This window comes from Cupressus sempervirens, chromosome 4 (assembly GCF_028749045.1).
Source record: "Cupressus sempervirens isolate cs-2001-9-10 chromosome 4, ASM2874904v1, whole genome shotgun sequence".
NCBI classification, from domain to species: domain Eukaryota; kingdom Viridiplantae; phylum Streptophyta; class Pinopsida; order Cupressales; family Cupressaceae; genus Cupressus; species Cupressus sempervirens.
The window spans coordinates 260,042,970-260,070,654 of record NC_143121.1 but is presented as its reverse complement, the minus strand read 5'-3'; the positions used below and the strand labels follow the sequence as shown (position 1 = coordinate 260,070,654).

The window sequence follows — 27,685 nt, the reverse complement described above, 5'->3', positions numbered from 1 at the left end:
AGCGATGATATATCCAGATTGATGCCATTATGATCAATATAACAAAGGTCGGACCTATTTCAAAAGGATGTCTATTGGCGTAAAATAAATCACATTAAGGTAGTGAAACATATATCCATTCACAAGCAATTAGTATGTTGGTAGACTGACACAAACCCGTAATCATTCGTTCACTTAGATAGTGGGGGATTTATGTTTGTATTATGGGACTTATGAAGTATCGCCACAATAAAGAGATTCATGTTTGAGACAACTATTTCAAGGTTAGCAATAATAGGTATTAGCCGAAGTCATTAGGTAATCACAATCAAGAAAACTAATAAGGGAGATGTGATTAAGCTTGTGGAGATGTGTATTACGGTATTACCCCAATATTGTGAACATCTATCATTGATAATAGTGTGAGACCAATGACAATTTTGTGTATCCTAGAGGTATCAAAGACTGTGAAGAAGATAATAGTGACATGGTTCCCAAGGTTGTGTGATCAATTTGTTCAAACTCCTAGGTATTGTATCTGGCCTAGATATAACTTGAAACTAAGCTTACTACAAACTCCTAGAAGCATATAAAGTTTGCATTAGATCTGATCGATACAAATAAATATAAGTTTAGTGTTTCTAATAAAATTTTATAATTACTAAATCTATTACTAATACTATATGAACAACTTTTTCTTTACATATCCTCTTAGAATGCTTCTTAAATTTGTCTTTAATTACATAGGGCATGGACTGAAGCTCTTGAGAGCTCTTGTTATACAAGAGATTATTACCTTATCATCATCTAAATGAGTAAATTAAAGTTATAAATTAAACCTTTTTACATACTTGATTTTTATAATTGTATGTAATTTTAAAAATCATTATTATAAAAAATAAGTGACTTTCTTACCCATTGCATTGTCAAATGAAACATGATCAAAACTAGGAGCTATTGTTGAACAAGTGCCACATAGTGGCTTGCACTTGTCGTTAGTAGATTGACATTATATTGTTAAAAAAATGTAATTGCATGTATATATTTTAATTTTAATATAATAAATATTTTAGTAATGAGTAACTTTAAATTATATTGTAGTTTTAAATTGTATTGTACAAAAAATATATTCTAAAAGATAAGATTATATTAGAAAATGTAAGATATATATATATAAAATTCTATTTTAGGATATTAATTATATTGCACATAAAATATAGTATTATTATATTGCAAAGATTATATAACAATATAATATACATTTTAAATTATAATATTTATTTCTAACATGTATATATTATAATTAAGTTGTTCAAAATATAACAATGATCTATAATTAAAATCTATATTTAGATATGATAAAATTATTAATAAATTTATTTATATAATTATATAGTTTTATTTAATGTAATTATAGTATTATTAACTATTCATCTAAATGGTTACCTAAACTTTAGCCAAAAAAATGTAATAAGGAGGAGCCTTCGAAAAAAGGGCTCCTATAACAAAAAATTAATTCAACCAAGATAAATAAATCATATAATATAAGAAATTTAAAAACAAGTCTCCAAACTTTAAAAATACTCGATTAAACAAAAAATAGTTACTCTTATTCGCCCACAATAATGAAATTACTTAGATGTAAATGTCAACAAAAATCCAAAAAAAACAATATAATATTCTAGAAAATTTGGTGAGCATATGGATGCTTTTGGTTTAAGTCTTTCCCTCTCTACTTATTAGTACTTGTCATACATTTTGAATTTTAGGCTTTAATAGTGATTAAATTTATTGGCTTGTGCGAATCAAATTAATTTTTAAAAAACTTTTGTTATCAAAACTAATATGTTGCATAACATAGATGTAAGATTTTTAACTTTACATTAGATGGATTGTATAATTGTTTTTATTAAAGTGATTGTGATTAATTTTTTAATATATTTTTTTGAATGTAAGTGGGTTGGCTTATATTTTTATATTTTAATATTGCACTTTTTATAATATAATTTTTGTCATTCAATTAAAAATATTAAAAAAATGATATTTCTTGTATTATATAACCATTTAAGAAATATTATTATAAAGATATTATAATTTATTTATAATATAATGGTATCACATGATATATATGCAATAAAATATTTATATCAATAATTATATTAATAAATAAAATTTAAATTATATTCCTAATTAATATCTACTATAAATATATAATATTTTTCTTAATTAAAATATTTTATAAACTATAATAAATTTGTTAAATTAAAACTATAATTATATAAAAACTAAAGGCAATACTAAGCTAGTGGCACTTGTCTTACTATAGATATGTTAGTCAAATGTGTAGTCCCAATCATCTTTATTATGCTTTATAAATGTGCACTTACTATAGATATGTTTGTCAAATGTGTAGTCGCAATCATCTTTATTATGGTTTATAAATGTGCACTTCCATTATCTTTATTATGGTTGTATTTATTCAATTATTATATGAACTTTTGTGTATCTTGTCCTATATTATCATTATTTTGTCTCTAGTCATTTGTACTAAAATTTTAATATTTGAATAGGTAGTATCATAATTATTTTGGTGAATTGTAACAATAGAGTTTCTTTCATAATAATGAATTTTGACAAAAATTTAGACATAAAGCAACTTTAAAAATATTTACAAATATATGATTATTTTTTGTTAATAATTTATAGTTAGTTAAGTCTTGATGAATATACAAGTTTCACATCTAGATAAGAGAATTATATAAATATTTAAAAATAACTAATTGAAAAAATTAATTAATTTATAAAATGAATCACTTAAAATGATTATTTAGTTATTTATAATTTTAGCAAATCATATCATTATTATTATTATTATAAATATTGAAATTAAAAATAATAATTGTTCGCTCACACTTTTCTAATCCACCTTTCTGCCATAATGCCATTATATTAATTATCATTTCGAACATAAAATTTGATTCAAAATATCAATTAAAAAGCAATCTAATAGAAACAAATAAAACAAAAAAAAGAAGAAGCAGCTACATGGAACCTTCCTTTTGTCTATTTCCGTACAAGCTAAGCAAATCCGCGGACAACACATGGAATTCGTTTATATAATATTATATAACGCCTTTCTTCTTCCATTTTTAAAACCCTCTCCAATAATGGCGATGCTTCCAGGAATTTCAAATCTTTCAGGTAGGTACAGAATTTTGTCATTCATTTTCAATGTTTCCATACATTACAATATTGGAGATCTCTAATAACCTTCCATAGGCTATTTTTAGTCTTGTGGACGTTAAATTTTTATCTATCTATCTATCTTGATTTGCCAAAAAAATATAGTGCTACTAAAGAACTGGAGAACACGAAAGATTTGGAAAAACCAGAAGCTAGCATGTTTTAAAAGAACAATGAGTCAACATTTTTCCAGATGTCGTGAAACTTTAAAGATCTGGAAAGTAAATGGATTTTAAAACGAACAATGAGTCAACATTTTTCCAGATGTCGTGAAACTTTAAAGATCTGGAAAGTAAATAGATTTTAAAACGAACGTGAAATTTAACGGATATGGTGAAATTTGAAAGAACCGTGAAAAACTATCCTACGAAATGGATGGATTTCGGGAAAGAGCATTATTATTTGGAAAAAATTCTTTGATATAGTTCAAGTCTTGAAGATAATGTTCTTGGACGTTTTGTTAGAAAAGTTAAAAGGCAGTTAACTTTGATTATTCGAAATAATCTTTGACGTAGTTTTTCAAGAATTGGAGTTGTTCTTCGACAATTTTTGAAAAAGACGTTTAACTTTGAAAGTCATCGTTAAAGTGTAGGAATGTGTTTTACAGTCCATGAAGATAACAGTAGGATTTAACCGTGTTCATTTTTTATCAATATGTTTCGGATCACAGTCAATGATCCATCGTCATTGAGAGTTGGATTACAAACTTACTTCATAGTACCGTACGTAGTCTGCATTGCCAAGAAAGTGAAGGTGGGCATGGAAAAAGAGGGGACTAATAAAAATAAGAGAGAAAAGAAACTAAAAATATGGTGCACGGTTCTCTAATGTACAGATTTGTTGTGTCGGTTTTCTGAATTTCTTTGTTGCTTGGCCATTCTGGATGATGTACCGATTCGCGATTAACAGGGGCTGTGAAGAGTCACAATATCAAGATTTAAAACTAGGTTACGGTTGAATTACTTTTATTAAAACTGGCACTCACTACAATGTACCATATATTAGTTACTATAGAACCTCATCACATGTCCACTGGGATTACATGATGACTTAACGAGAGGAGAGGATTCAATACTGGATCGTGGTCTTATGAGCGACATTATTTCCGTTACACCATAAAATTTGCACCGTTCTTATGAATTTAACTGGAAGCTGTTTTCATTGGTAATATATTTTTAGAGAACTTTTTTATACGGTTTTTAAATCAGCGGCAAATCTGTTTATCACTATTTATGCCTGTTATAGTTTATGAATACAAGGGAAGTTTACATTAGCTGATCAAGAACAAATTGTTTGTAGGCTCACAAAGAGAGGTGTAGGTTTGACTCACAGGTGTAGCTCTCGAGGTTCCTCAAATAGGTTCATTTCATTAACTTTCGAAAATCACCACAGCACCAAGAACTATATTTATAAGAATTGTTCATTGTTTACATTGTACAATACCCAATAAAGCCAAAGTGGTTTAATCACCGAAACTCTCTTGACATCTGCTGTTTGAAGCAATTTTGGATCGACAGTTCTGATTTAAGCGTGTTTACTAAAAGGACCTGATATTTAGCTACCATAGAAAACAAAAGCGGTTTCATTGCCAAATATTCATGACATTTACTTTAGTAGTCAATTTTTAATAAATCGTTCTGATCCGGATGTTGTCTACTAAGTTGCATGATCATATTAACTATGGTTATTATTTATGTAGTTTATCTCTAGATAATACACTCATTTGTATTTGGTGCCATTTTAGAGCTGGACATACATTGTTAATGGGGTGAGAGAAATAGTTGCATGACAGACAGTGAACTTTTATTTTTTTAATCAGAAACAAATTCACGGGTTGGTGGAGTCTACGTGTCAGTTTCCTGGCCTTGGCTACAGGAAAGCTCTTATGTTTTCCCCAAGGATCCTTTAATCAAATGACAAAAGCCAATAGCCTTTTTTTCAGTATCATTTTGTTGTAAGCATCTCACTTTCCTCCGGTATATAAAGACACTGCTCATAGAAATAAGCAGTTTGTTATTGTCTAAACTCTAATAGGACTCTTAATTCTGAGTAATATGCAAGCAAGAGGTATTGGCTGTAATATTCTAAGTTTATTCTCTTTAATCATTATATGTTATTTACTTATATGAAATTAAATTGCAGAAACTAAGTTACAATTTGAATGAAAGGAGATTTTGGTTACTTTTGGAGTTTTTAGATTACACTGCAAAATATAGTTTCTAGGATTTTGAATGACATTGTCATTTTAACCATGACCTATTGTTGCTAATATTGAGTAATATGTTGCAGGTCTAACATAGTGAGTAAAATGATTTCTTGGGGGCATTTATAGTTACTTGGTCAAGTTTGACAAATTTATAGTCCGGAGGCAATAATTTAATGTACTTCAAATTTTGAAGTTGTGAAGGCTTAATAGCGGAACAGAGAGGATGGTCATTTCCATTTTTTCTTAAAGGAATTGAAAATAGTGGTTCAAACCTATTACTGGCTAATAAAGGGGTTAAGATGTGGCTGTTTATTGTGAACTGGTTTGATCTTGCAATTTTTATTGCAAAGAACTTTAGTCGTGTTTCATGACTGCCACAATTTACCCAGCACATTTTTTTTTGGTTATTAAAATGGGGATACTGTCAGCTGTTTGTCAGTGCTTTCTTGCGACTATCAGTAGTTTTTGGATACTGCAAGAGCAGCGGTTTGCTACAGTCTACTACTCTGTCAGCTCAGTTGTTGGATCATTTTTGCGGTTTGTTTTTCGAGTCATACCACAGAGGACATCTCATAGGAATCATGCCTAATTACGATCAAAGTCAATTTGTTCCACATTCAATCAGAAGGATGACAATTGCCAGGCGTCTCTGCGTGGTTGCTAAGATTGTTTGTATGGAGGCTGAAGCATGTCAATATTCAAGGGTGGTAATGTGGTTCGTCAGGCCTGAACTTCTAAGAAAACTTTTCAATCTGTTTTCAAGGTATGCATTGATGGTTTTGTATTTGATATTTAGACTCGATGTCATTCCAGAATTTGAGAAATCTAAAAAATTAAGATTATCTGTATTGTGCATCAACTATCTGGCTCTGAAACTTTGGAATTTTTTTTTAATTCATAATGTTGCTTGCTGATTTTTGTGGAATCTTGTGAAAATTTGATTAGATATTTATCATCACAGTTTTTTGCTGGTTCTGATCTCATATTCTTCGTCAAATTTTGCAAATCATTATATGGGAATTGAAGTCTTGACTATGTACTAGGAAGAGAAATAAAGTAATAAATAGAAGCATAAATGATTTTTATTTGCTAGAAAAGCATTTAGATTGAGTTAAAGCATCTGTGTGGCCCGAATATTTGTAATTTTAGTTGTTGCCTAGGTTGTCATTTTTTTAAAGACTTCTGATCTAACAAACTTGCAGTCTGCATAGCTGATTTTGTGATGATTGTGCTTGTATTAGTGGTCTAGTTTCATTCATGTATCACTGTGAACTTTTGTTATTACAAGCATGTTAAACAAGAGTGGGTGACTTGACGGGACATCAGAAATTAGATCACTTGTCATAGGATGTACTTGCCCTAGTATCCTGCCAGTTGTGATAAGAGGACAGTATAAGCCCACAACAAAAGAGTGCAGAGGATGAAGGATTTGTAAAGGTTCAAGATCAAGCACAAACCATGTATATGTTTTAGTATGCATTGGATGCACATTTGATGACGACCACCCTGTCTAACAAATTGTGTGTGTTTACCTGTCGTTGGGCATCTAACTGATGCAAGCTGGGGTAATGTTAGGAACCACACAGAATAATAGATATATGCAATGTATTCAGAAATGATCAATTAGTTCAGGGGAACAACATTGGATAGCTACATAATAGGGGGAAACAAGATATGCAACTGATAAGTAGGAGATATTTTCTGCAGCAAGTCAAATTGTGATATTGCTATCAGGATTCAACTGTGTAGTTTTTGAGTTAAACTCAACGACCCATCTTCATGAGGATTGGTTCAGAAGAACCCATCTCTCATGAGAATGAATGGAACACTTAGCACTCATTGCTTCTAGGTCGTGCTCACTGGGGTGAAGCATCAAGCCTTCCCAGGAGGTGACCCATCCCAGTATTGCTCTAACATCCATAACTAGTTCAGTGGGCGAAACTTCCTATGGGGCGCACACACTAATTATAATATTCAAGATCTAAGTTACCAATTCTGATACTGGTTTAGGTTTAAGTTTGCCGTTTCAGTCAAAACAATTAGGGCTGGTTTGTTTTGGGTTCATCGGTACAAAAATCATAAATAAATACATATTTGTAGGCTTAAATTAAGAATACGAGATACAAAATATAGATATTTAAATCGTTATATTATTGCATAAAAATATTTATAAGCATTAGTTTACACAATATTAATAAATTTAATTATAATATATGTTATTTTAAATGAGATTTAGCTGGATCTAATTAAGTTCATTCATTCTTTGACCCATGGGGTTCAAATGCAATTGTAACAAGGGGCTCTACTAGAGGATCTATAACAAAGTGAGGGGTAGCTGCTTCTACCTCTCTAATATGTTGCACGGGGTTATCTATCTTTCTAGGGTGGGTAGGAAAACTTTAGTCCCCCCTCAGATGGGGAGAGGAAATAGTTGTTGGATAAAAGAATCTTTGTCAAAGCACTCATGCAATAAGATATTCATCAACATAGGAGACCTTGGGATCTCTTTGGCTATTCATTTGGAAGTGAAGGCATAGTTCCTTCCTCTTGGTCGAAAGTGTTAGTCTTCATGAAGTTGCAGATAAGGCCTATCAATGGTGCAATGATCCCTTAACTTTTTTCTAGTATGGGGGATCCCCTTACAATTATCTCCCTCACCATAGAGTACTATAGTCCAGTGCTAACCATTTGACTACTTGGTTAGTCTAGTCAATCTGAAGTTAAATTTATCGACAACAATGAATCCACTTCATCAAGGGGGCAGGGGTGCATTTATTCTAGCCCTCCTTTCTGGAGCTTGGCGAAAATGGCAAGTAAAAATCGACCAGATTATATATGTAACATGCCTCCTTTTAAAATACTCTTCTTGCAACCAACTACCTATATTAGTACATGCATATACTAATAATTTAGTTTATTTTGTTATCAATTTTGAATATTAACATGACAAATATGTTAGAAAGTAAAGTCCACCAAGATAACTGAGTGGGGGGGGGGGGGGGGGGGGGGGGTGGTGAATCAGTTATGCATTTAAAACAACTCTCAATATCTCTATTAATTTTGAAACATGTAAACAGTAGATTTAACAACCATAGAAAGATAACCATGCACAATAACACCAGATATGTTAACTAGGGAAACCCTTGATTAGAGGTAAAACCTCGGTGGGAATGACGCCCATAAGATGTACTAATATAAAAGTTCCTTGTGAAAGGATAGACCCTATTAGGAGTCAATGAAATACAATCAGTACATATGAGTCCATGTTAGGAGACTTTGAATCCTTGTTAGCAGATTCCAACCCTGTTAGGAGTTGAAAAGAGGACAACTAAACTCACTATCCCAATTTTCTCAGTACTATTCTCACTGAGTAATACAAATATGAAGTAACAACTGTCCAACTAGCAACTTATCTTGCCAACTCAGTTCCTTTTGAGTTCACTGTGCATCAACCGCACCAAACTCTACTTTTATTAAAAGATATTTGCATTCAGGTTCACTCATACAATAACTATCCGCACTAGATCTCACTTTCTAGTTCACATAACAACAAATAATCTCATTGATAAAAAGCTACACTTTACCACAAGGAAATAACCTTTCCTTTATACCAAGTACTTAAGATTAAGTATTGAGTCAGCCTTGAGGCTTTCCCACTTTACAATAATAATATAAGAGAATCTTAAGATATCGCAATACACATTACATCACAATTTTACATCTTTTCAAGATTACAAGCAAAACTGTCAGCTCATAGTTCTTAATAACTTTGCACATGATGATCTTCTGATTATGCCCTCTTAACCAAGGCATCTCTGATATGTATTCAATCTCTGTCTCAGTCCGCTTAAGCCAATTCCGTCCCTGTGAGGAGATGGAATCAAAACAACAATACCCTTCTTTCCAGAAACGCTCTCTGAAAGCTGCCTTCACTAAAATCCTCATAACTCTGTCCAGGCTTCATATTTCCACATGCGCTTTTAATTGTAGCATCCGTATATATTGTAGAATATAATTTCAAGAGCGCATATGCTGATCTTCAATCCATGAACTGCACCAAACACTTCTACCTCTGTAACTCTGCCAGTCTTCACAGAATAACAAGTATGTTGACATCAATGACAAACACTGTCATGAATGCAACACATAACCACTGAATCATGTCTCCAGCAATGCTAATATACTCCCGCATAGGAATATCAGCATTCATGCTAACGAAATATTATTTTGAAATCTGGATATTGTTTTTTCCATTCAAATTGTAGGAGTACTATGGGTTAAGCACAGAACCATCCGAATGCTCTTATTATTTCATTCAGATGGCTTAAACAAGTGTTTGTCTTATCACAATCGAATGAGTTTGAAAGGTTCAGATTCATCTTATTGCAGGGTGTTCTCCTAATTTATACTTCTCTCTGTGATTCTAAGGTTGGTTTAGTTTTTGCCACATCTAGTGTATTCACCCTTTTCAGTATTTGTAAAATGTAAAAGAAAAAACTCAGATTTTCAAGAAATTGATAACCTCAAAAAGAAAATATACATAGCATTTGGGGTAAGATGTGATTTTTCGATTGGATTCCTTATGGGTTAATGCAAGTTCACTCACAACAAATATATTGTTGTCTGTTTGACCAGGCAGTCTTCCATCTACATTGAACAAACCAAAACACCTTGGTTAGAATAGAGATCGTATGATTGGTATTGTCTAACTTTCCAATTAAGGGATTAAGAAAGTACCTGTTCCCAAGTAGTTTATGCTTTCGATAATGAGTTCCTCTTCATCGGTTGAGACGTTTCCACACTTAATATCATGACAGAGGTAGTTCAACCAGCATAATCTACAGCTTTTCCCACACCGCTTCAGATCTGGAAAAGAAGAAAACTACCCACTATTTAAGCAATTAAGAGACCTATCTTTCGAATTGCCTGTCCTGCAACCAAAATATAGTTTCATTTATTTATTGATTAATAAAAATTTAATAAAGAGACCTACCTCAGCTGGAGCTAAAGCATCAATTGAATAAAATAAAGAATTAAAATAATATAATAATAATAAAGAGACCTACCTTAACTGAAGGTAATGCATCAATTGAATAACTCAGAGGCTAGAAGTAGTCTGAAGAACAAATTATCCAACATCTAAGCAGTTAAGAGACCTACTGTTAGTGGAATATATATTTTTAAAAGTGAAGTAGAGCAAATGTTTTATTTCACCTGCTTTCTGTGGGAGATATTTCCATCCACCATCGCCATGAATTGAGATGTATTTAGTTAGAATGGAATCCTCTTCAGCAGTCAATGCCCCACGATTAAGGCCTGCATCTTTCAAACAGCAAGGACCCCTACCTATTCTATTAAAGTTTCCTTAACTTCCTTGAAACCTCTAATTCAATTTTGTTGCCCTATGCATTATAAATAAAGCCAGAGATGATATTAGTAACTGGCATGTGACTATCGATTAAAAATCATACATAGTTTATCAGCTACAATTTCTGTCATCCCATTCAATAACATAAATTATGCTGGAGATCAATGCAGCCAATTGATCTTCCTCAATTATTTTCTTGCTCCTTATTCTATATTACCAATAAATTGAGAAAAACTACTTTGATGATATCCTCTAAAAGAAAATTGCATTGTCAAGATCCACAATAGCAAAACCTAGACTCTAAGATAGAGACAGGAAGATTATTCTTAATCAAAGAAAAGGAAATCAAAATGATTATAATATTGTATTTGCAAGGGATGTGCGTGATATTGTGTATTTAAACACTTTGTGGGTGTACGTGTGATGATAAAAGATTTAATAGAGAAGACTTACAACTACCCTTCTGCAATGAAGACCCTTAGTTGAGAAGTCCAATTGCTTGTTTGGCATTGCCCTTGTTGGGCGTCTTGTCTCGTGTAAATGCCACCACTGTTGTTTCTTAATATATCCAATGAATCCACTTCATCAATAAATTGTCCATGCACACTTGAATAGAAATTCTCAATAAATTGGCCCCCAATACCCTAATTTGGGCACTTCAAGTGCCAATTTTGTAACATAGTTCAAGATTGATGCTTTATACTTGGTAAGCCCTTACAATATATAGTTTGACTAAAGAAAATTACTAATATGAAACAATTCATTCATGTGGGATAAATTTTAAATAATAAATACTTTTTTGATAGCTAATGGGCTGAAGCCTTGATTAATTATTATTATTTGTTAAGATTAGTCATAATTATTTGGTAAGCTCGAGCAAACTCGAACATAAGACCTCCTAGATGAGCGGCTCACAAGTTACCATTTTGTTGTATAAATAGTAAATACTTATTCTAATTCAATTTTTTATAATTAGTGAGATGGCTTACAAAATATATTTATCCGCACCCTTATATATTTACTACCCAACACACCCTATATATTACGGTTAGTTTATTATTTAAGAAATCTAAAGCATTGTAATTTTAGGTGGATATTTCTTTTTGCCCGTTTACAATAGAGAACTAAGTTACTGATTCAGATGCAGAACTGGAAGTGGATGCAGGAAACAGATGCGGGATGCGAGATTGCCGAAAAATGGCTGATTACTAACAAATCTGCTTATTAACAGCAATATTACCTTGAACCAAGACGTCCAAATACAGTTCAAAGAACAAATCCTTGAACCAAGATGTCCAAATACATTTCAAAGAACAAATAGAACCAAGATGTATATTAATATGCAGCTCGTGCATCTGGGCTGTAAGTATCATTGGATAACATGTAAATAACTCCCAAAAACTGTTAACTGCCGTCGACAACTAGACACCCAACCAATGAAGGAAATTTAGAGAAGTATTAATAGTTTGGCCAGCCACAGTCTGCCTGGACGTATTAGCACAATATGCCATACTAGAAAATCTTCAATCCCATACTTTCCCTCTTAGGACACCAACATCATCAAGTAGAAAGCACAAAATCTTTGCTTGGACTTTGGGTTCCTATGGGTGGCATCCAAGTGGCATCCATAGGGCTTCCAGATGCACAAGGCATCCACACGCACCAACTTCCATATCCAAGATTGCTTAGGAAGAATCGGTAACTCAGGTAGAGAATATAATGGTAATTTTACTTTAGTGAGTAAATTCCACTATTTTCATTTACATGAAATCTAATGTCCTTTTATGGGATTGCCTTAAATATTGCCCTATAATAATAAATTGTCCATGCACACTTGACTAGAAATCCCCAATAAATTGGCCTCTGGTACCCAAATTTGGGCACTTCAAGTGCCAATCTTGTAATATAGTTCAATATTGATGCTTAATTGTTGGCAAGCCCTTAGAATATATAGTTTTACTAAAGAAAATTACTAATATGAAATATCTCATACATGTGGGATAAATAGTAAATGCTTAATCTAATAATTTTTTAAATTAATTAGTGAGATGGCTTACAAAATATATTTATTTGCTCCTTTATATATTTACTACCCAACACACCCAACTATCATATCCTTAGATATATTACAGTTAATTTATTATGTAAGAAATCTCAAGCATTCTAATTGTAGGTGGATATTTCTTTTTGCCTTTTTACAATATAGAATACAATGGTAATCTTACTTTAAGGAGTAAATTCTACTATATCCATTTACATGAAATTTAATGTCCCTTTTTGGAATTGCCCTAAATATTGCCCTAGAATAACAAATTCCATTAAAATAATAAATGTAAAAGTTAGAGTTCATGACTTTACCAATAAAATTGCCTTAACCAAGGTAAATCTTGGTTTAGGTCCTACAATCATAGAAAACAATATTGGATATATATAATTCATTAAACCAATTATTTCTAAAGGGTTAGGAATCAAACATATGAGTACAAAATATGTGTATAATAATGATCATAATCCATTAGATAAGTCATAATATTTATATTCATTGTTATTATTCAACCATAATTGGGATTGAATGAGGGAGCCAATAGGGTGCCCAAATCAATTCTCAAACTAAGCCGAAGAATGGACTTAATACACTCTTGGTCCACATGTTTTAGATGCGTCAATCATATGTAGGTGGCCTACTTGGTGGGAAGGCTTGCCCCTGCCCTTCATATTCAGGTCACCTTATTAACTGGCTTTTGATTGTGACTTCACCAATCAACCATCATAGAGGTTGGGGAGGAAACCACAATAGGGTGTGCAAAATACTCCAAACTAAGCCCAATTGTGGAATGCAGTAAACTTTTGACCCACTTATGGCAGACATGTCAGTCATTCAACATGGGGTGGCCTACTTAGATGGTGATCTCATATGTGCTCTCCCTTTGTGTCCTCTTCTCTACATGATTGGTTGTTAGTAATAAATGGTGTAATAATTGAGAATTGGATTTCATATTATCACACAAGCAAGTATATATGTTGAGTATTAAGTCTATCATTCCATTGCATACCACAATACTTGTAGAATACGAGCTTATTGCAGGATATATAATTCTAGTTCAGTTATTGTAAATTAAGTGAATCTGAACTGATGTGATTTCCTTTGCATGTGGACTTCTGATTTTTGGATAAGTCATTTATGTTAATTCCTCAATGCCTTCCATCGCAATTCTGTCTTGAGTATCGTTTGGAGGGCTATGTTTCTTTGCGGCGGTCACTCTCTCTTGAAGACTTCTTTTACCCTTAATTAATTTCGAATTTGAAAGATCCCTGATGGATCTCTTCTGTTAAACTGCTGTAATTTTTTCTATTTAATTTTGTTTTCCTGTTTATTTATGTTTTCTTGCAGAACTAGACAGAAGTGCAAAAATGTTTGTTTGTTTTTCATGGTTTTATAACATAGAAAGGAATAGGGAACAACAAACATGAAACAAGATTGGAATAAATAAGGTATGCAGCAAAAATCAGAATGATTGCAAACTGTACCAGACAGATTTGTCTGAATTATAGAGCCAAGCAATAAATCCAATGCATTTCCCAAAGCTCACATACAAATTTGATGTCAAACCGGAAGGTGAAGATTGTTCTCGAATCCAGCATACATATGGAGGTGAATACAAGCAATACCCTATACACCACGTGATGTATCTGCTGCAAATGGCATCCCACAGGCTGCAATGAACCATGTCCCAACTGGAAAGATGATATGCCATGCTGAAACCCCAATGAGAATTGATGCCTCTGTCTTTAATCACCACGCACAATGCCTAAGAAATTCGGTGCCAAAGATTGCTGAGAGCTACGTCCTAGCCAATCACTAACTTGGGGTCTGTGTCCCAGACTAGAAATCGCCCATTCAGAGCAAATTCATAAACAAGTTGTCAAATATGCAAAAGATGATCATAGAATGAAGCTTCCATCTCCTTATAACACCTCTCAATTGCAAATCAAACCCTAAGTGTCTCCAAGTGGCGTTGTGTAGTGAAAGTGTTATAATTTCTTATTTTAAAGTGGTCATGTTACTAGAAAATGACCTTTTTCCTCATAGATAGAATTCCGTTCATTGAATTGCCCTAAGACCAAAGAGAAAGATTTAGAGAATTTCGAGACCTTTCCAACGAGCTATCACACCATAGGATGTGCATCCATATGAGGCCAAAAAACCCCTTATTACTCCAAAATGGCTAAAACTTAGCCTTAATTAATTATTAAATGCTAACTTAGGAAATATTAAAAATATAAATCAAATAGCCACAAAATGCCCAACTGACATCACAAACCATAAAATCATCCTATCACTTGTCTGTGACTGAAGTCGGAAATCAAGGATCCACTGGCAGTCTCATGCCTAAAATCTAGGGATGATCCTAAGATTTAGGAAACAAGCCCTATCCCTCTGAAACTGAACCCAAAGAGTAATCTCATGGTGACCCAACCCTGTGCAAGATCACACCTCCTAAAAAGTAGGAACTGCCTCCTAAAAAAAAGGAACGTCTCCCAACTGATCAATAACTACCATAACATCAAGTCCCCAACACTGAATAACCATACTGGGTCTCTATCCAACCCTGTCAGCCTACAAGATCCCATAATAAGCTGACTCACATATCTCTGCTGGACTGAGCTAGAGTGGGGACATGACAGTCCTCCCCTCTCGGAGATGCTTGCCCACAAGCAACTGTAATGCTGGATGCTATAAAATGCTCTCACCCTCCCAGGTGGCATCCTCTATGGGAAGATCTCTCTATCGAACCAAATACTCTCGAATCACCGTTCCCTCACCTCAAGAATCTCATCAGGAACCAAGATCAATTTACCTTCCTCATCCATAGGAGGTAACTCGGGTGAAACTGTAATATGTTGTCCAAGGGCCTTTTTCAGGCAAGATACATGAAATACATTATGAATTTTGCTGCCAGGTGGCAACTCAACCTCATATGCAACCTCTCCCACTCACCTGAGTACCCTGTATGGACCATAAAAATGTGGTTTGAGCTTCTCAGCTCCCCCCTTTTTTAGGGTGCTCTGCCAATATGGTTGTAAGTGCAGAAAGACCATATCATCCACCGCAAATGCTCTCTCAATCCTATGCCTGTCAGCATACGTCTTTTGCTGATTCTGGGCCTGTTGTAAATTATCTCTGAGAGATCTTATGACATCCTGGTTCTCATGGTTCTTTGCAGGAAAAACATAACTTTTTCCTCCTCAATTCATTCCTCGTCTCCTGATTCATCCAAGGGGTTTTAGATGAAGTCCCTCCTTTGTTCTGTGATGTATTGGCCTTCTGTGCAGGCCGTGAATCTCTAAATGGTTTCTTATCTGCCTGATAAGAAGTGGGAACAGTATCCAGTCTCAATGTCACATCAATAGCCTCCTTAAGGGTCACTGGTCAGAAAGCACGCACCAATCATTTTAGCCTATCTTGCAAGCCCTCAATGAACAACATCGCACTACGTCTCTGAGGCATATTAGGTACCATAACTGCAATACGCTGGAACTCATTAATATAGGCTTCTGCATGACCAGTTTGTTTAAGGTGAGCCAACTCTCTGTAATAAAGTTTTGTATCCTTACACGATCAAACCATACAATGAGTCGCTCAGTGAACTCAGCATAGGAGTGAACTAAGGCGTGATCTTGGGTGATCAACCCATGGTGCCACCAATCATAGGCAATCTCCTCTAAATGCAACACAACAAACTTAATAGCCTCACACTCAGGCATGGGCCTTAATGAAAGATATATGTCCAACTTGTGGACCCAAGCTCGTGCGCTAGTGTCTCCTGAGTCATTATATGGGGCCAATGTAATCTTCCTAGTAGCTCTGTTGAGGTCATAATTCTGCTGTTGTTGTGGTGGTCTATTACCACGATCTCCCCTGAACCTGGCTGTATCTCTACACTATGCACAATACTGGGGAAGAGGGAAGACGTCCCTAACCTCAGGAGGTAGAGCTCTCACTCATCTATGGCCGCCAAAACTCACTCTTGAAACCCCACCTCTGGTGGTTCCACTTGCGCTAGTTGTTCACTTGGTATGAATTGGGGAAGTAATGGCCTATTCGTAGTAGGTGTACGATGGTGATGCCGCCTAGAGGAATGAAGGGAGCTCCCAACTGAAGAATGGGACTGATGGCTGCATTGACTACTTGCCACTGAAACTGATCTACTTCGCTTGCCTCTATGTCCACCCATCTCCAAACACTCCAAGGTATCCTGTAATCTGTCTAAAGCCTAAGCGATCTTGGGCTGGGTAGTGAATAGGGTCCGCACCATTTCTCTCTCTTCATCATCCTAATTCCCTGTGCCGCCCACTTGTTCTTCTGCCATAATAGATTCCTGGTCTATTCCAAACCCTTGCTCAAGTTGAGCTCTCTTGCGTGTATAAAATCTGTGTATCTTAGCTCTTGGATGCATAGATTTGTATTCAATCCACCATCTAGTGACTACCTAGATGCTAATATGAATTATCAAAACTTTTGATCTAGTATCCAGATGCCAAAATGAATTATCAAAACTTTCTAGCCAACACCCAGCTGTCAAAATGAATTATCAAAACTTTTTAGCCAGTACCCAAATGCTAAAATGAATTATCAAAACTTTTTATCCAATACCTAGATGCCAAAATGAATTATCAGAACTTTTTAGCCAGTACCCAGATGCTGAAATCTGTTGTGACAATTTCTTACAAACCCTATAGGCTGGCAAGATGTAAGCTCTGATACCACTAAAAGATCCCTGATAGATCTCTCTTGTTAAATTGCTGTAATTTTTTATATTTAATTTTGTTTTCCTGTTTATTTATGTTTTCTTGCAGAACTAGACAGAAGTGCAGAAAGGTTTTTTTTTGATGGTTTTATAACATAGAAAGGAATAGGGAACAACAAACATGAAACAAGGTTGGAATAAATAAGGTATGCAGCAAAAATCAGAATTATTGCAAACTGTACCAGACAGATTTGTCTGAATTATAGAGCCAAGCAATAAATCCAATGCATTTCCCAAAGCTCACATACAAATTTGATGTCAAACTGAAAGGTGAAGATTGTTCTTGAATCCAACATACATATGGAGGTGAATACAAGCAATACCCTATACACCATGTGGTGTATTTGTTGCAAATGGCGTCCCATAGTCTGTAATGAACCACGTCCCAACTGGAAAGATGATATGCCACGTTGAAACCCCAATGAGAATTGATGCCTTTGTCCTTAATCACCATGCACAATGCCTAAGAAATTCGGTGCCAAAGATTGCTGAGGGCTATGTCCTAGCCAATCACTAACCTGGGGTTTGCGTCCCAAACTAGAAATCGCCCATTTAGAGCAAATTCATAAACAAGTTGTCAAATATGCAAAAGATGATCATAGAATGAAGCTTCCATCTCCTTATAACCCATCAATTGCAAATCGAACCCTAAGTGTCTCCAAGTGGTGTTGTGTAGTGAAAGTGTTATAATTTCTTATTTTAAAGTGGTCATGTTACTAGAAAATCACCTTTTTCCTCATAGATAGAATTCTATTCACTGAATTGGCTTGAGACTAAAGAGAAAGATTTAGAAAATTTCGAGACCTTTCCAACGAGCTATCACACCATAGGATGCACATCCAGATGAGGCCAAAAAGCCCCTTATTACTCCAAAATGGCTAAAACTTGCCTTATTTAATTATTGAATGCTAACTTAGGAAATATTAAAAATATAACCCAAATAGCCACAAAATGCCCTACTGACATCACAAACCATAAAATCATCCTGTCACTTGTCTGTGACTGAAGTCGAAAATCAAGGATCCACTGGCAGTCTCATGCATAAAATCTAGGGATGATCCTAAGATTTAGGAAACAAGCCCTATCCCTCTGAAACTGAACCCAAAGAGTAATCTCATGGAGACCCAACCCTGTGCAAGATCATATCTCCTAAAAAGTAGGAACTGCCTCCTAAAAACAAGGAGCATCTCCCAACTGATCAATAACTGTCAGAACATCAAGTCCCCAACACTGAATAACCATACTGGGTCTCTATCCAACCCTGTCAGCCTACAAGACTCCATAATAGGCTGACTCATATGTCTCTGCTAGACTAAGCTAGAGTGGGGACATGACATAATTGTTGTTACATTATATTGCTTTTGATCTTAACAAACTAATTGCTTGTTTCACTGATTTTTTCCTTAGTTATGAATCTATCAATCTAATTGATGGGATAGAGTCATTGCTTCTTCTCCTGTCTAATATGGATTACAAAAAATTGCAGCCTTAAAATTAACATAATTTTCTTGTGCTAGTCATGGCTGAGGCATGATAGTTTGCCCTTCTCATCGTAACTCACTGATTGCTTGTTTCCTTGAATTTGTTCCTTCCCAAGTGACGCCTTTTGTGGGTAGACCCTTCATTGGTCTTTTAATTAAGAATTTAAGATAATCTTCTTGTGCTAGTCACAACAAGGGCATTACAGTTCACCCCTCCCAAGATTGCTCGTCTTCAAGCAATTTTAAATTATGACAATCAAAGATCTCAACTCCTTCCCAAGTGGCTTCTTTGGTGGGTAGACCCATCCATCTAACCAAGTACTCAGAAATGGACTTATTTCGAAGTTTCCTTTCTCGCACATCAAGAATAGTTTTAGGTTCTAGAGGTAGTTTGCCTTCATCATCAAGCAAAGGTACCTCTAAGTATGGAGTAACATGTTGCCCTTTTACTTTTTGAGGTAGTAGACATGAAAGATATGTGGATCTTGCTGCTTGTTGGTAGTTATAAGTTGTAGGAAGCTTCCCTATTCTTTATCAAATCTTGTATAGTGCATAGAATCTAAATTTAAGCTTTGTTAATGATTGTTTGTAAGGTTGTAACCTTAAGAAACCAAGTCCCCAACTTCAATTTTCCTTTTGATTTAGTTGTGGTTGGCATTAATCTTTTGCTGGTTTTGTGCATTGTGTAGATTATGTTTGAGTGTATTCGTAATTGTTGAGTTTCAGGTATTGCTGCAAATGTACTAAGCACTGCCATAGTATTTGGTATGTATTTTCCAAATGGCAACATCCTGGTTGTATTTGTAAGAGGAATAAACCAAGAGAAGAGACATGTCCCTTCATGGGACATGTCTATTCATCAACATAATTAATATAATATAATGACAACCTTAATATCTCTTTGAGTAGAAGATATCCACCATTTTGATATCACATTTGATATCATGAATATTGGTTTCCTAGAATACATGATGTTCACCAATTCCTCACTAACGTTTGATATCACATCTAATATCAAGAGTATTGGTCTCCCAGAATGTCAATGATATTCACGAAGTACTCAAAATAAAGTTTGATATCACATCTAATATCAAGAGTATTGGCCTTGGTTAATATCAATGATATTCACCAAGTACTCTTTGAGTAATGGCCTTCCAGAATGTTGAGATGCAAGACATTCACTATATACTCAATTTGTTTGATTTTCATAATACAAGTTATTGTTAGATTATTACGTTACAGTAACTTCTGCAAATACAAGTGACATCATTTGGAACTCGTCACTTCCTAATGATGTACATAGGGGGTAGGCCCATTGAAATAACATAGTCACGAGGTATAAAGCATAGTCCTCTTGACTACTACAATTTATTGATCACTGGAGAATCCATCTTAACATGGTTTACTCCCTTTGAATCAATACGATCAAGATCATCAAAGGTTGACTGAATCATATACTCTACTTGCTCTCTCTCTTTCAAGGTTGCCTAAAATGTCAGTCTCCCTCCGAATCTCAATCTCTCTTTTTCTTGCAATAACATCCTTAGAAAAAATATGAAGGAAAAATAGCTCTTATGTATAGAAATACAATAAATACAAGAGAGATTTATTACATCAAGAATACAATACTTCAAAATTTTAATGTTATTAATTTAATAACAAATATATGTATTTTATTCATATATATAGCATCCTAAGAGAATTCTTCATTTAATAATTCTCCACCTTATATATATAAATATAATAAATCAAAATAATAATAATTATGAACTAACCTTGTTCTATCTTACTTTGAGTATGATCCCCATTCTTAATAAGTTATTCATAAATAATCGTTTATACCTAGCTGCACACACAACTTTGATTGGTAGAACACGGCCTTTATAACCTAGATACACCAATCAACTTCTACGATTTAAATCAACGTTTGATTCCTCAAATATATTCCATGCCCTTAATTACATCTTAGGCACAAATAAATAAGCGACTTGGGCCCTACAAGTGACGTGACCCATGGAAAGCCCACATAGTTCTTATCTTACGTGATAGTTCATAATTTAATTGATTTATTTATCATTGGTGTTCTCATTGGCCTTGCTCAATAACCGAAATTAGTTCACTCTCCAATATTTAGCATTTACCTTTGTTAGTTTTCTAAACCAACACGTGCAGTGGGTCGTTTACATGGGTCTGTTGTGGACCCCATTGAACTTCCAATGTCACCTTACTACCTCTCCATTGGCCCATGGTTCGAGCAAAAGACATGTTGGTCGGTAACGGTTATTGGGGAAATCGTTCTCCAAATGAATCATTTTGCGCTTAGTCTTTCGCTCTCTTTTTGAGACTCTGTGATTAGCACTTTTAGGAACCCCTACCTCGATTTTCCAATTTCCTTATTACCATTTGGGAAGTTTGTGCGATAATTTTGAGTGCTCTTTAATTTGTAGACGTATAGATTTGCTCGTCCAACTTCCAACACTTTACACCTTCTTTCTCGCAGCAATGAATGAGCTATGATTTTGCCATCGATTTAGGAGCATTTATAAATTTTTTTGTTTGCCCCTTGTTATATTTTCATATTCCATTCGATTGCTTTTGGAGAGTGCTCAATAATGGGTCAACCTTTACAGCCACTTCTCTATTTTGCTGAATGACAGTTGCATAATATTGTTTACCCTGACGGTTTGAGCCAATCAAAAGCTGATGTCTGTATTAATCTTTTCCCATCAGGCCTGTCAATCACATAACAACCCTTTTAATGTATCTTCTTGTTTATTTTTCCCGTATGAAAAATGCATGTTTCGATCAATGATTAGTAACCTAAACACAGACAGATATCTAGGAATGGAACAACATAGACTTTAATATTTGATTCGTTAAGATCATAGTGCTGAAGCAAGGACATGGTAATCACATTAATAAAGCCAGTTGGTAAAACATTTTATACAACTTTGACATCCTTGGCTTATTGTTCAATGACTATTCTTCAATCTTTTTTATCCTTTCTTACATTTTCAACTTGGCTCTAATACCATGTTGAGTTTCGGGTATCGCTGCAACTGTACTAAGCACTGCCATAGTATTTGGTATGTATTTTCCAAATGGTGGCAGCGTCCTAGTTGTATTTGTAAGAGGAATAAACCAAGAGGAGAAATATGTCCCTTCATGGGACATGTCTATTCATCAACATAATTAATATAATGTAATGACAACCTTATATATATATATATATATATATATATATATATATATATATATATATATGAATCATTGTCATTATTTTAATATCTCTTTGATCTCACAAGTTTATCCTACTAAAGCTACCAAAACATCAACAATAATATCTATATTTTGTTATGTAAAGTCTTTGGCCCTTGGTACACGACTTCCTTGGAGGCCTTGAAAGGTTCATTATGAGCAATGACATATTAGGGGGGGCTTTATAACAATTTTCTTCAAGGTGTAATCATTTGATGCAAGCATTTTGTTCTGCGCTTCATCATCAACTCGGAATATTATGCTCAAAAAAGGGGATGGACCATCCCCTAGTCTCGCAATGGAAGAAGTTTCTTTCCTGAACTTGGCCCACCTACTATTCTATGGCTCACTCCACTTTGATTGATCGAGGCAAACTCGTGAAATAGTTTCTTACGTATTGTTCCACCTATTTGATTACTATATTTGTCTGCCCAATTGTTTGGGTATGATAGCTTGCACTTGGTGGAAGTTGTCCCTTCCAGCTAGAAGAGTTCTTGCCAAAATAGGTTAAGGAATTAACTCTCTCTATCATTGAAGATGTTTCTTGGGAGGGCATGCAATCTTAAATTTCTTTGAAGAAGACCTTAGCTACTTGGGGAACTCTATAGTTGCTAGATATTGCCACGAAGTGTGCATATTCGGTAAGCAATCCACTATCACGTATATGCAATATTTGCCTTGCACTTTGGGGTAGCGCAGTTATGAACACCACAGAATCACGTTCCCTTTTTTGATTAGGAATGGGTAATTGTTATAGGAGCCCTATTGGATATGTTCTACTTTATTCTTTTGGCAAGTTAGGTATTCTTGAAGATGTTTGAGTATGTCTATTGATGCCTTTCTATGAGTATTTTACCCTTGCGTAGTTTAATATTATCCTCGATGGTTGACCAAGGGGCTGTCATGGTATTCCCTTGTGATCCGTTCTTTCCTTTTTTGAATTCAATGCAAGGTATATCCTATCTTTTTATAGGATGAGTTCTTTTACCACCTTATATTATTCATTTTGCATGTTCCCTTCTATCATGTCATTGTCATGTCTTTTGGTGTACTCAACGATAATTGATTCTTCCAATCTGCAAAGAGGCTCGTCTTGGAGCATAGATGGGGTCTTATTGAAAGGGTACACACTACTATGTTGTTATTCCCTTTCATGCATTCGATATAAAAAATAGAGGCGTGTATTTTACTCATTGTAATGTCCCCTCTTTGGGAGGATCCTCAAACTTGCCTCATATCAGAAGTGCAATAAAAAAATAAAGATCTTAGTATAGTTAGAATCACACTTTTACCAATAAAATGAATTTATCGAGATAAATGTGGGTGAGGTCTTGCAAGCATATTAAACAATATTTGTAATATAATTCATAAGATCAATCATTCCCATTAGATTTAGTAATCTTGTGTGTAAGTACAACTTCATATAATTATTATAATTCATTAGATAGGTCATATTACACCCATATCATATTTAATATTTCTAATGACAATGGAGTTTAAATGAAGGAGCTTGATAGGATTTGGCCAAGCAAATATTCTCACTAAGCCCAGGAGTTGACACTCACTTTCTTTGCCCCAAGTGGATGGTATAATGTATTCCAGCATCGGGTATATTCCAGCATTGGGTGGTACCCAGTGGGACACTTGTATCTGATCCATGTTTCCTTAATCATCCTCTTATGATTGAAATCCTCACTCTAAACCCAAGAGCAGACACTCACCCTCTTGGTCCCAAGTGGTAGGCACACTGGACATCTAACATGAGGTGGTTTACTTAGTGGGGTGGGTACCTTTGTTATCTTCCAAAAATAAAAAATGGAATCTCTTGGAGGATCAAATAAGGCAACAAGAACCCATCCTAGAATGAACACCCAGTCATTTGGCTTTTTGGCCCTACCTTGAGGGTTGGGGTACTTGATGCAAGACTCAGTGCTGCTGTCTCTTTATCAGGTATTTTTTCTTTCAAATCACGCCCAAGAGCACAAATTCAATATCCAATCATTCAGCCTCTTGGTCCCATTTAGGTATTGGTGTATTTGGTGGGGGATTCAGTGCTGCTCCTTTGAACGAATGCTTATTTCTGAATAAGCCCAAGAGCACATAATGAACATCTACTCATTCAGCCTCTGGGCCCCACCTCGGTGTTGGTGTACTTGGTGGGGGATTCAGTGCCACTTTTTTGAATGAATGCTTATTGCTTGATGATTTGATCCATCTATTGAATCACTGAATATTGTCTACTCCATTATAATGTCAGTGGTCCTTTGAAAATGATTGCTTTATGATTTGCTCAAACTTTGTTTCTTGATGCTGAATGCTTTAATGGGACCCTTAGGATCTGCTATTCATCTGTCTTAAATTTCTGCCCCATTCACCTCGAGGGTCTTCTCTTTCTCTGCCTCATTACTGCTCTTAGTTGGATCTGCTACAGGTGTTCACAAGGTCTGCCTTGGTTAACTTCTTTTTTCTCCCTTGGTTAACTTCTTTTTTCTCCCATATGTTTCTTTATTTTATATCGTAAGGTCTTCATGAGGAGGGACGATCCTTGTGAAAGAACATGACCCTTTTTCTTGTCCTTTCTGGAATGGACACACCCCTTCTCATAAATTGCTGCCCTTCACTATTAATCTTTATTTAATTTCAAACCGATAATATTAGTCAATCTCTTTTATTACTTTGATTTATATGTTAATCTTTTATCAAACTTGTTATTAGTGGGATCACTTACCTTTGTATTCTTCAATCCCTGTTGCATATATTATGATAATCATTGCATATAGCCTATTATTTTTTGCCGCTTTCTACTCTGACAATCACTACCTATTATTGCTTTTTTCCTTCATCCTTTAGAGGTAATTACGCTTTTCTTAAATACATGCCCTTTGTCTTTTCTTTTGAGGAATCAACCTTACTTTTAATTCAAACACCAATTGGTCATCCCTTCCATTTGTCCTAGTTGGCCTTTTTATGCAATCACCCAAGTTTGGCTATTTATACTAGTGTGATGGGTTGTTGAAGTCTCTATGGCGGTGGCATGAGAGTCTGTCCTTCCCAAGATTGCTTGTCCTTGAGTAGTGACGGTTTAAACAATTCTTTTCAATGTGAGGGTCCCTAAACTGACCCTTGGAGAAATGTTGCCCTTAGATCCTCCATGGGATATAAATTGCTTCTACTGCACAACTGTGATATTAACTCAACTTCCAAATTTAAACCAAGATATGTTTTGTTTTCACTCTTAGGTGGGGTATCCCAATAATCTTCAACAATGAGAACAAGAGCTTATATTAAGATTAGTATTAGAAGCATAATACACATCTATGCCCTTAGATGCAATAAATTCATAGCTTGCCATTGGTATTTAGTCACTGTCGTATATTTGGACTGTGTTAATAAATCCTTCGTCATTGACTAGAATGCATCCATTGATTTATCTTTGCCTTGTAGGCTGGAAGGATCAAAGTTTTATACCAATTGTAATGTCCCTTTTTTGGGAGGATCCTCGATCTTTCCCTAGATTTACAAGTGCAATTAAAAATAAAAATGTAATATAGTTAGAATCACACCTTTATGAATAATATGACTTTATCAAGATAAGGCTGGTTGAGATCTTGCAACTGTATTAGATAGTATTTGTAATATAGTTCATAAGATCAATTATTTTGTAACCTTACATTTAAGTATATATATATATATATATATATATTTGATAGGTCATTGTTTTGAGGTTTTCACACCATCAATCCATTGTAAATGGGGACCTCCTCTTTTTACTTTAGCAAGTAGGATTCATTGTCTTAGGTGATTTTAGTTGGTTTTATTTTGAACATTTTGGCCTGCTAAGAAGTAATATTTGTTTGGGGTTAGTGCGAGGATTTTGATGTCCTTTTCTGTTATTTTTGTAGCCTAAGTTCTTGTGGAGGGGTAGAGTTTAAGTCTAAGTGAGAAAGGTTTACATGCTTGGGAGATGGGAGAAGGATTGTGAGCAAATTTGGAAAGTATTTCCCCTATGGAAATCCTCAAGCTCCAGGATTTCCACTAGCTATCGTTTCTCCCCAAACTCTTAGGATTTTGCCTTAGTTAAAAGTGATGTGATGCAAACTTGGTTGTAGGGGATCCTTGCTAAATCAACAGACTAATTGATACAATATTAAAACAATGAAGAGAAGGAAGAATGGTAATTTTCCTAAGGGTAACTGCCGTAGTCATGTTTGGTGGAAATCCTTTGACTAGAGGATTCCACTGTGGAAACCCTAGATCTTTAGGATTTCCACCTTGCTCCTCGTCAACTTAAAATTGATCCAAAATCATGCTAAGGCATGACAACTTGAAAATGCAAAACATGAGGGGTGCAAAATGAAAAGTTTTGGAAGTCTAAGTGATAAAATTATATTTGGTGGAAATTCTCTTTCCAAAGGATTCCGACCGTGGAAATCTGCTCTCGTTAGGATTTTTACCACATTAATCCTCCCAAACCCAAAAATTCCACCACTCTCCAAGGTGCTCAAATCTGGTCTAAAGACATAAATCCAACATTGGAAGGGAAAGTGGAAGAAGAAATTGTTAAAGAAAGGTTGAAATGGGATAAGTTTTGGTAATGGCATTTCAAGAAAATCATGTTTGGTGAAAATTCTCTAACCAAAGGATTCCCACCACATCAATCTTCCTAAACTGAAATTTTCTTATTGGCCCATGAATTAGTGGCCTCACGTAATTGGTTATAAGTTGGACATGCCCCTGGATGGTGACGTCCCTTGGTTTAGATATTTAGGGGAATAATGATGCAGACTTGTAGGACACACAACACAAAAAGTTCAGTCTGTTTCTACAAGCACCATTGTTCATTATTTAGCAGCATTTAAGATATTGTCCAAATCAGATCAAACTATCGATTCTTTCTTCTTGTGTCTGAGATAAAAGAAATTAAGTGTTCTTCAAGTCCTTCAAATCTAAGACTGTTTTCTTAAGGAGATTATTATACTATTCTACCTGCAGTTACATACAAAGATCAGAATTTACAAGTATAGATTTCATCTATATTCAGATCTCAGTAGGAATAATCAGCAACCAAGGAAATCAGTATTAAAAGTCTGATACAAAGAAGTTGCAGAATCTTTACAATCTGCAACCCCATTATGGTAAATCAAGCATTTACATAACTCCTTGAATCATAAGCAAAGCATACCAAACGTACAACCTAGAACAGATTGCAAATGAGCTTTGTGCTCTTTGTTGACAAACAGAAAAGATTACAAACTACATGAATAAGAGACAAGATTCAGATTGAAGATAAACTTTCTGCTGCATTTTTATTTATTTCCTTGAAACAAATACATAAAGGATG

The 27,685-nt window shown here is 34.7% G+C and overlaps 1 long non-coding RNA gene across 3 annotated transcripts in view; it reads left to right on the top strand.

Annotated features, from left to right (window-relative positions):
• The first annotated feature begins 2,989 nt into the window (after positions 1 to 2,989).
• The window catches only part of LOC149560978 (uncharacterized), a 62,877-nt gene continuing 38,181 nt past the window's right edge, over positions 2,990 to 27,685 (top strand). The window contains exons 1-2 of one of the 3 annotated variants that reach the window (XR_016363741.1): positions 2,990 to 3,180; positions 5,512 to 6,191. This is a non-coding gene — a long non-coding RNA (uncharacterized LOC149560978). Of the gene's footprint in view, positions 3,181 to 3,949; positions 4,387 to 5,511; positions 6,192 to 27,685 lie in introns of those variants that run through there. The other 2 variants (XR_016363742.1, XR_016363743.1) reach the window with 2 other exon arrangements.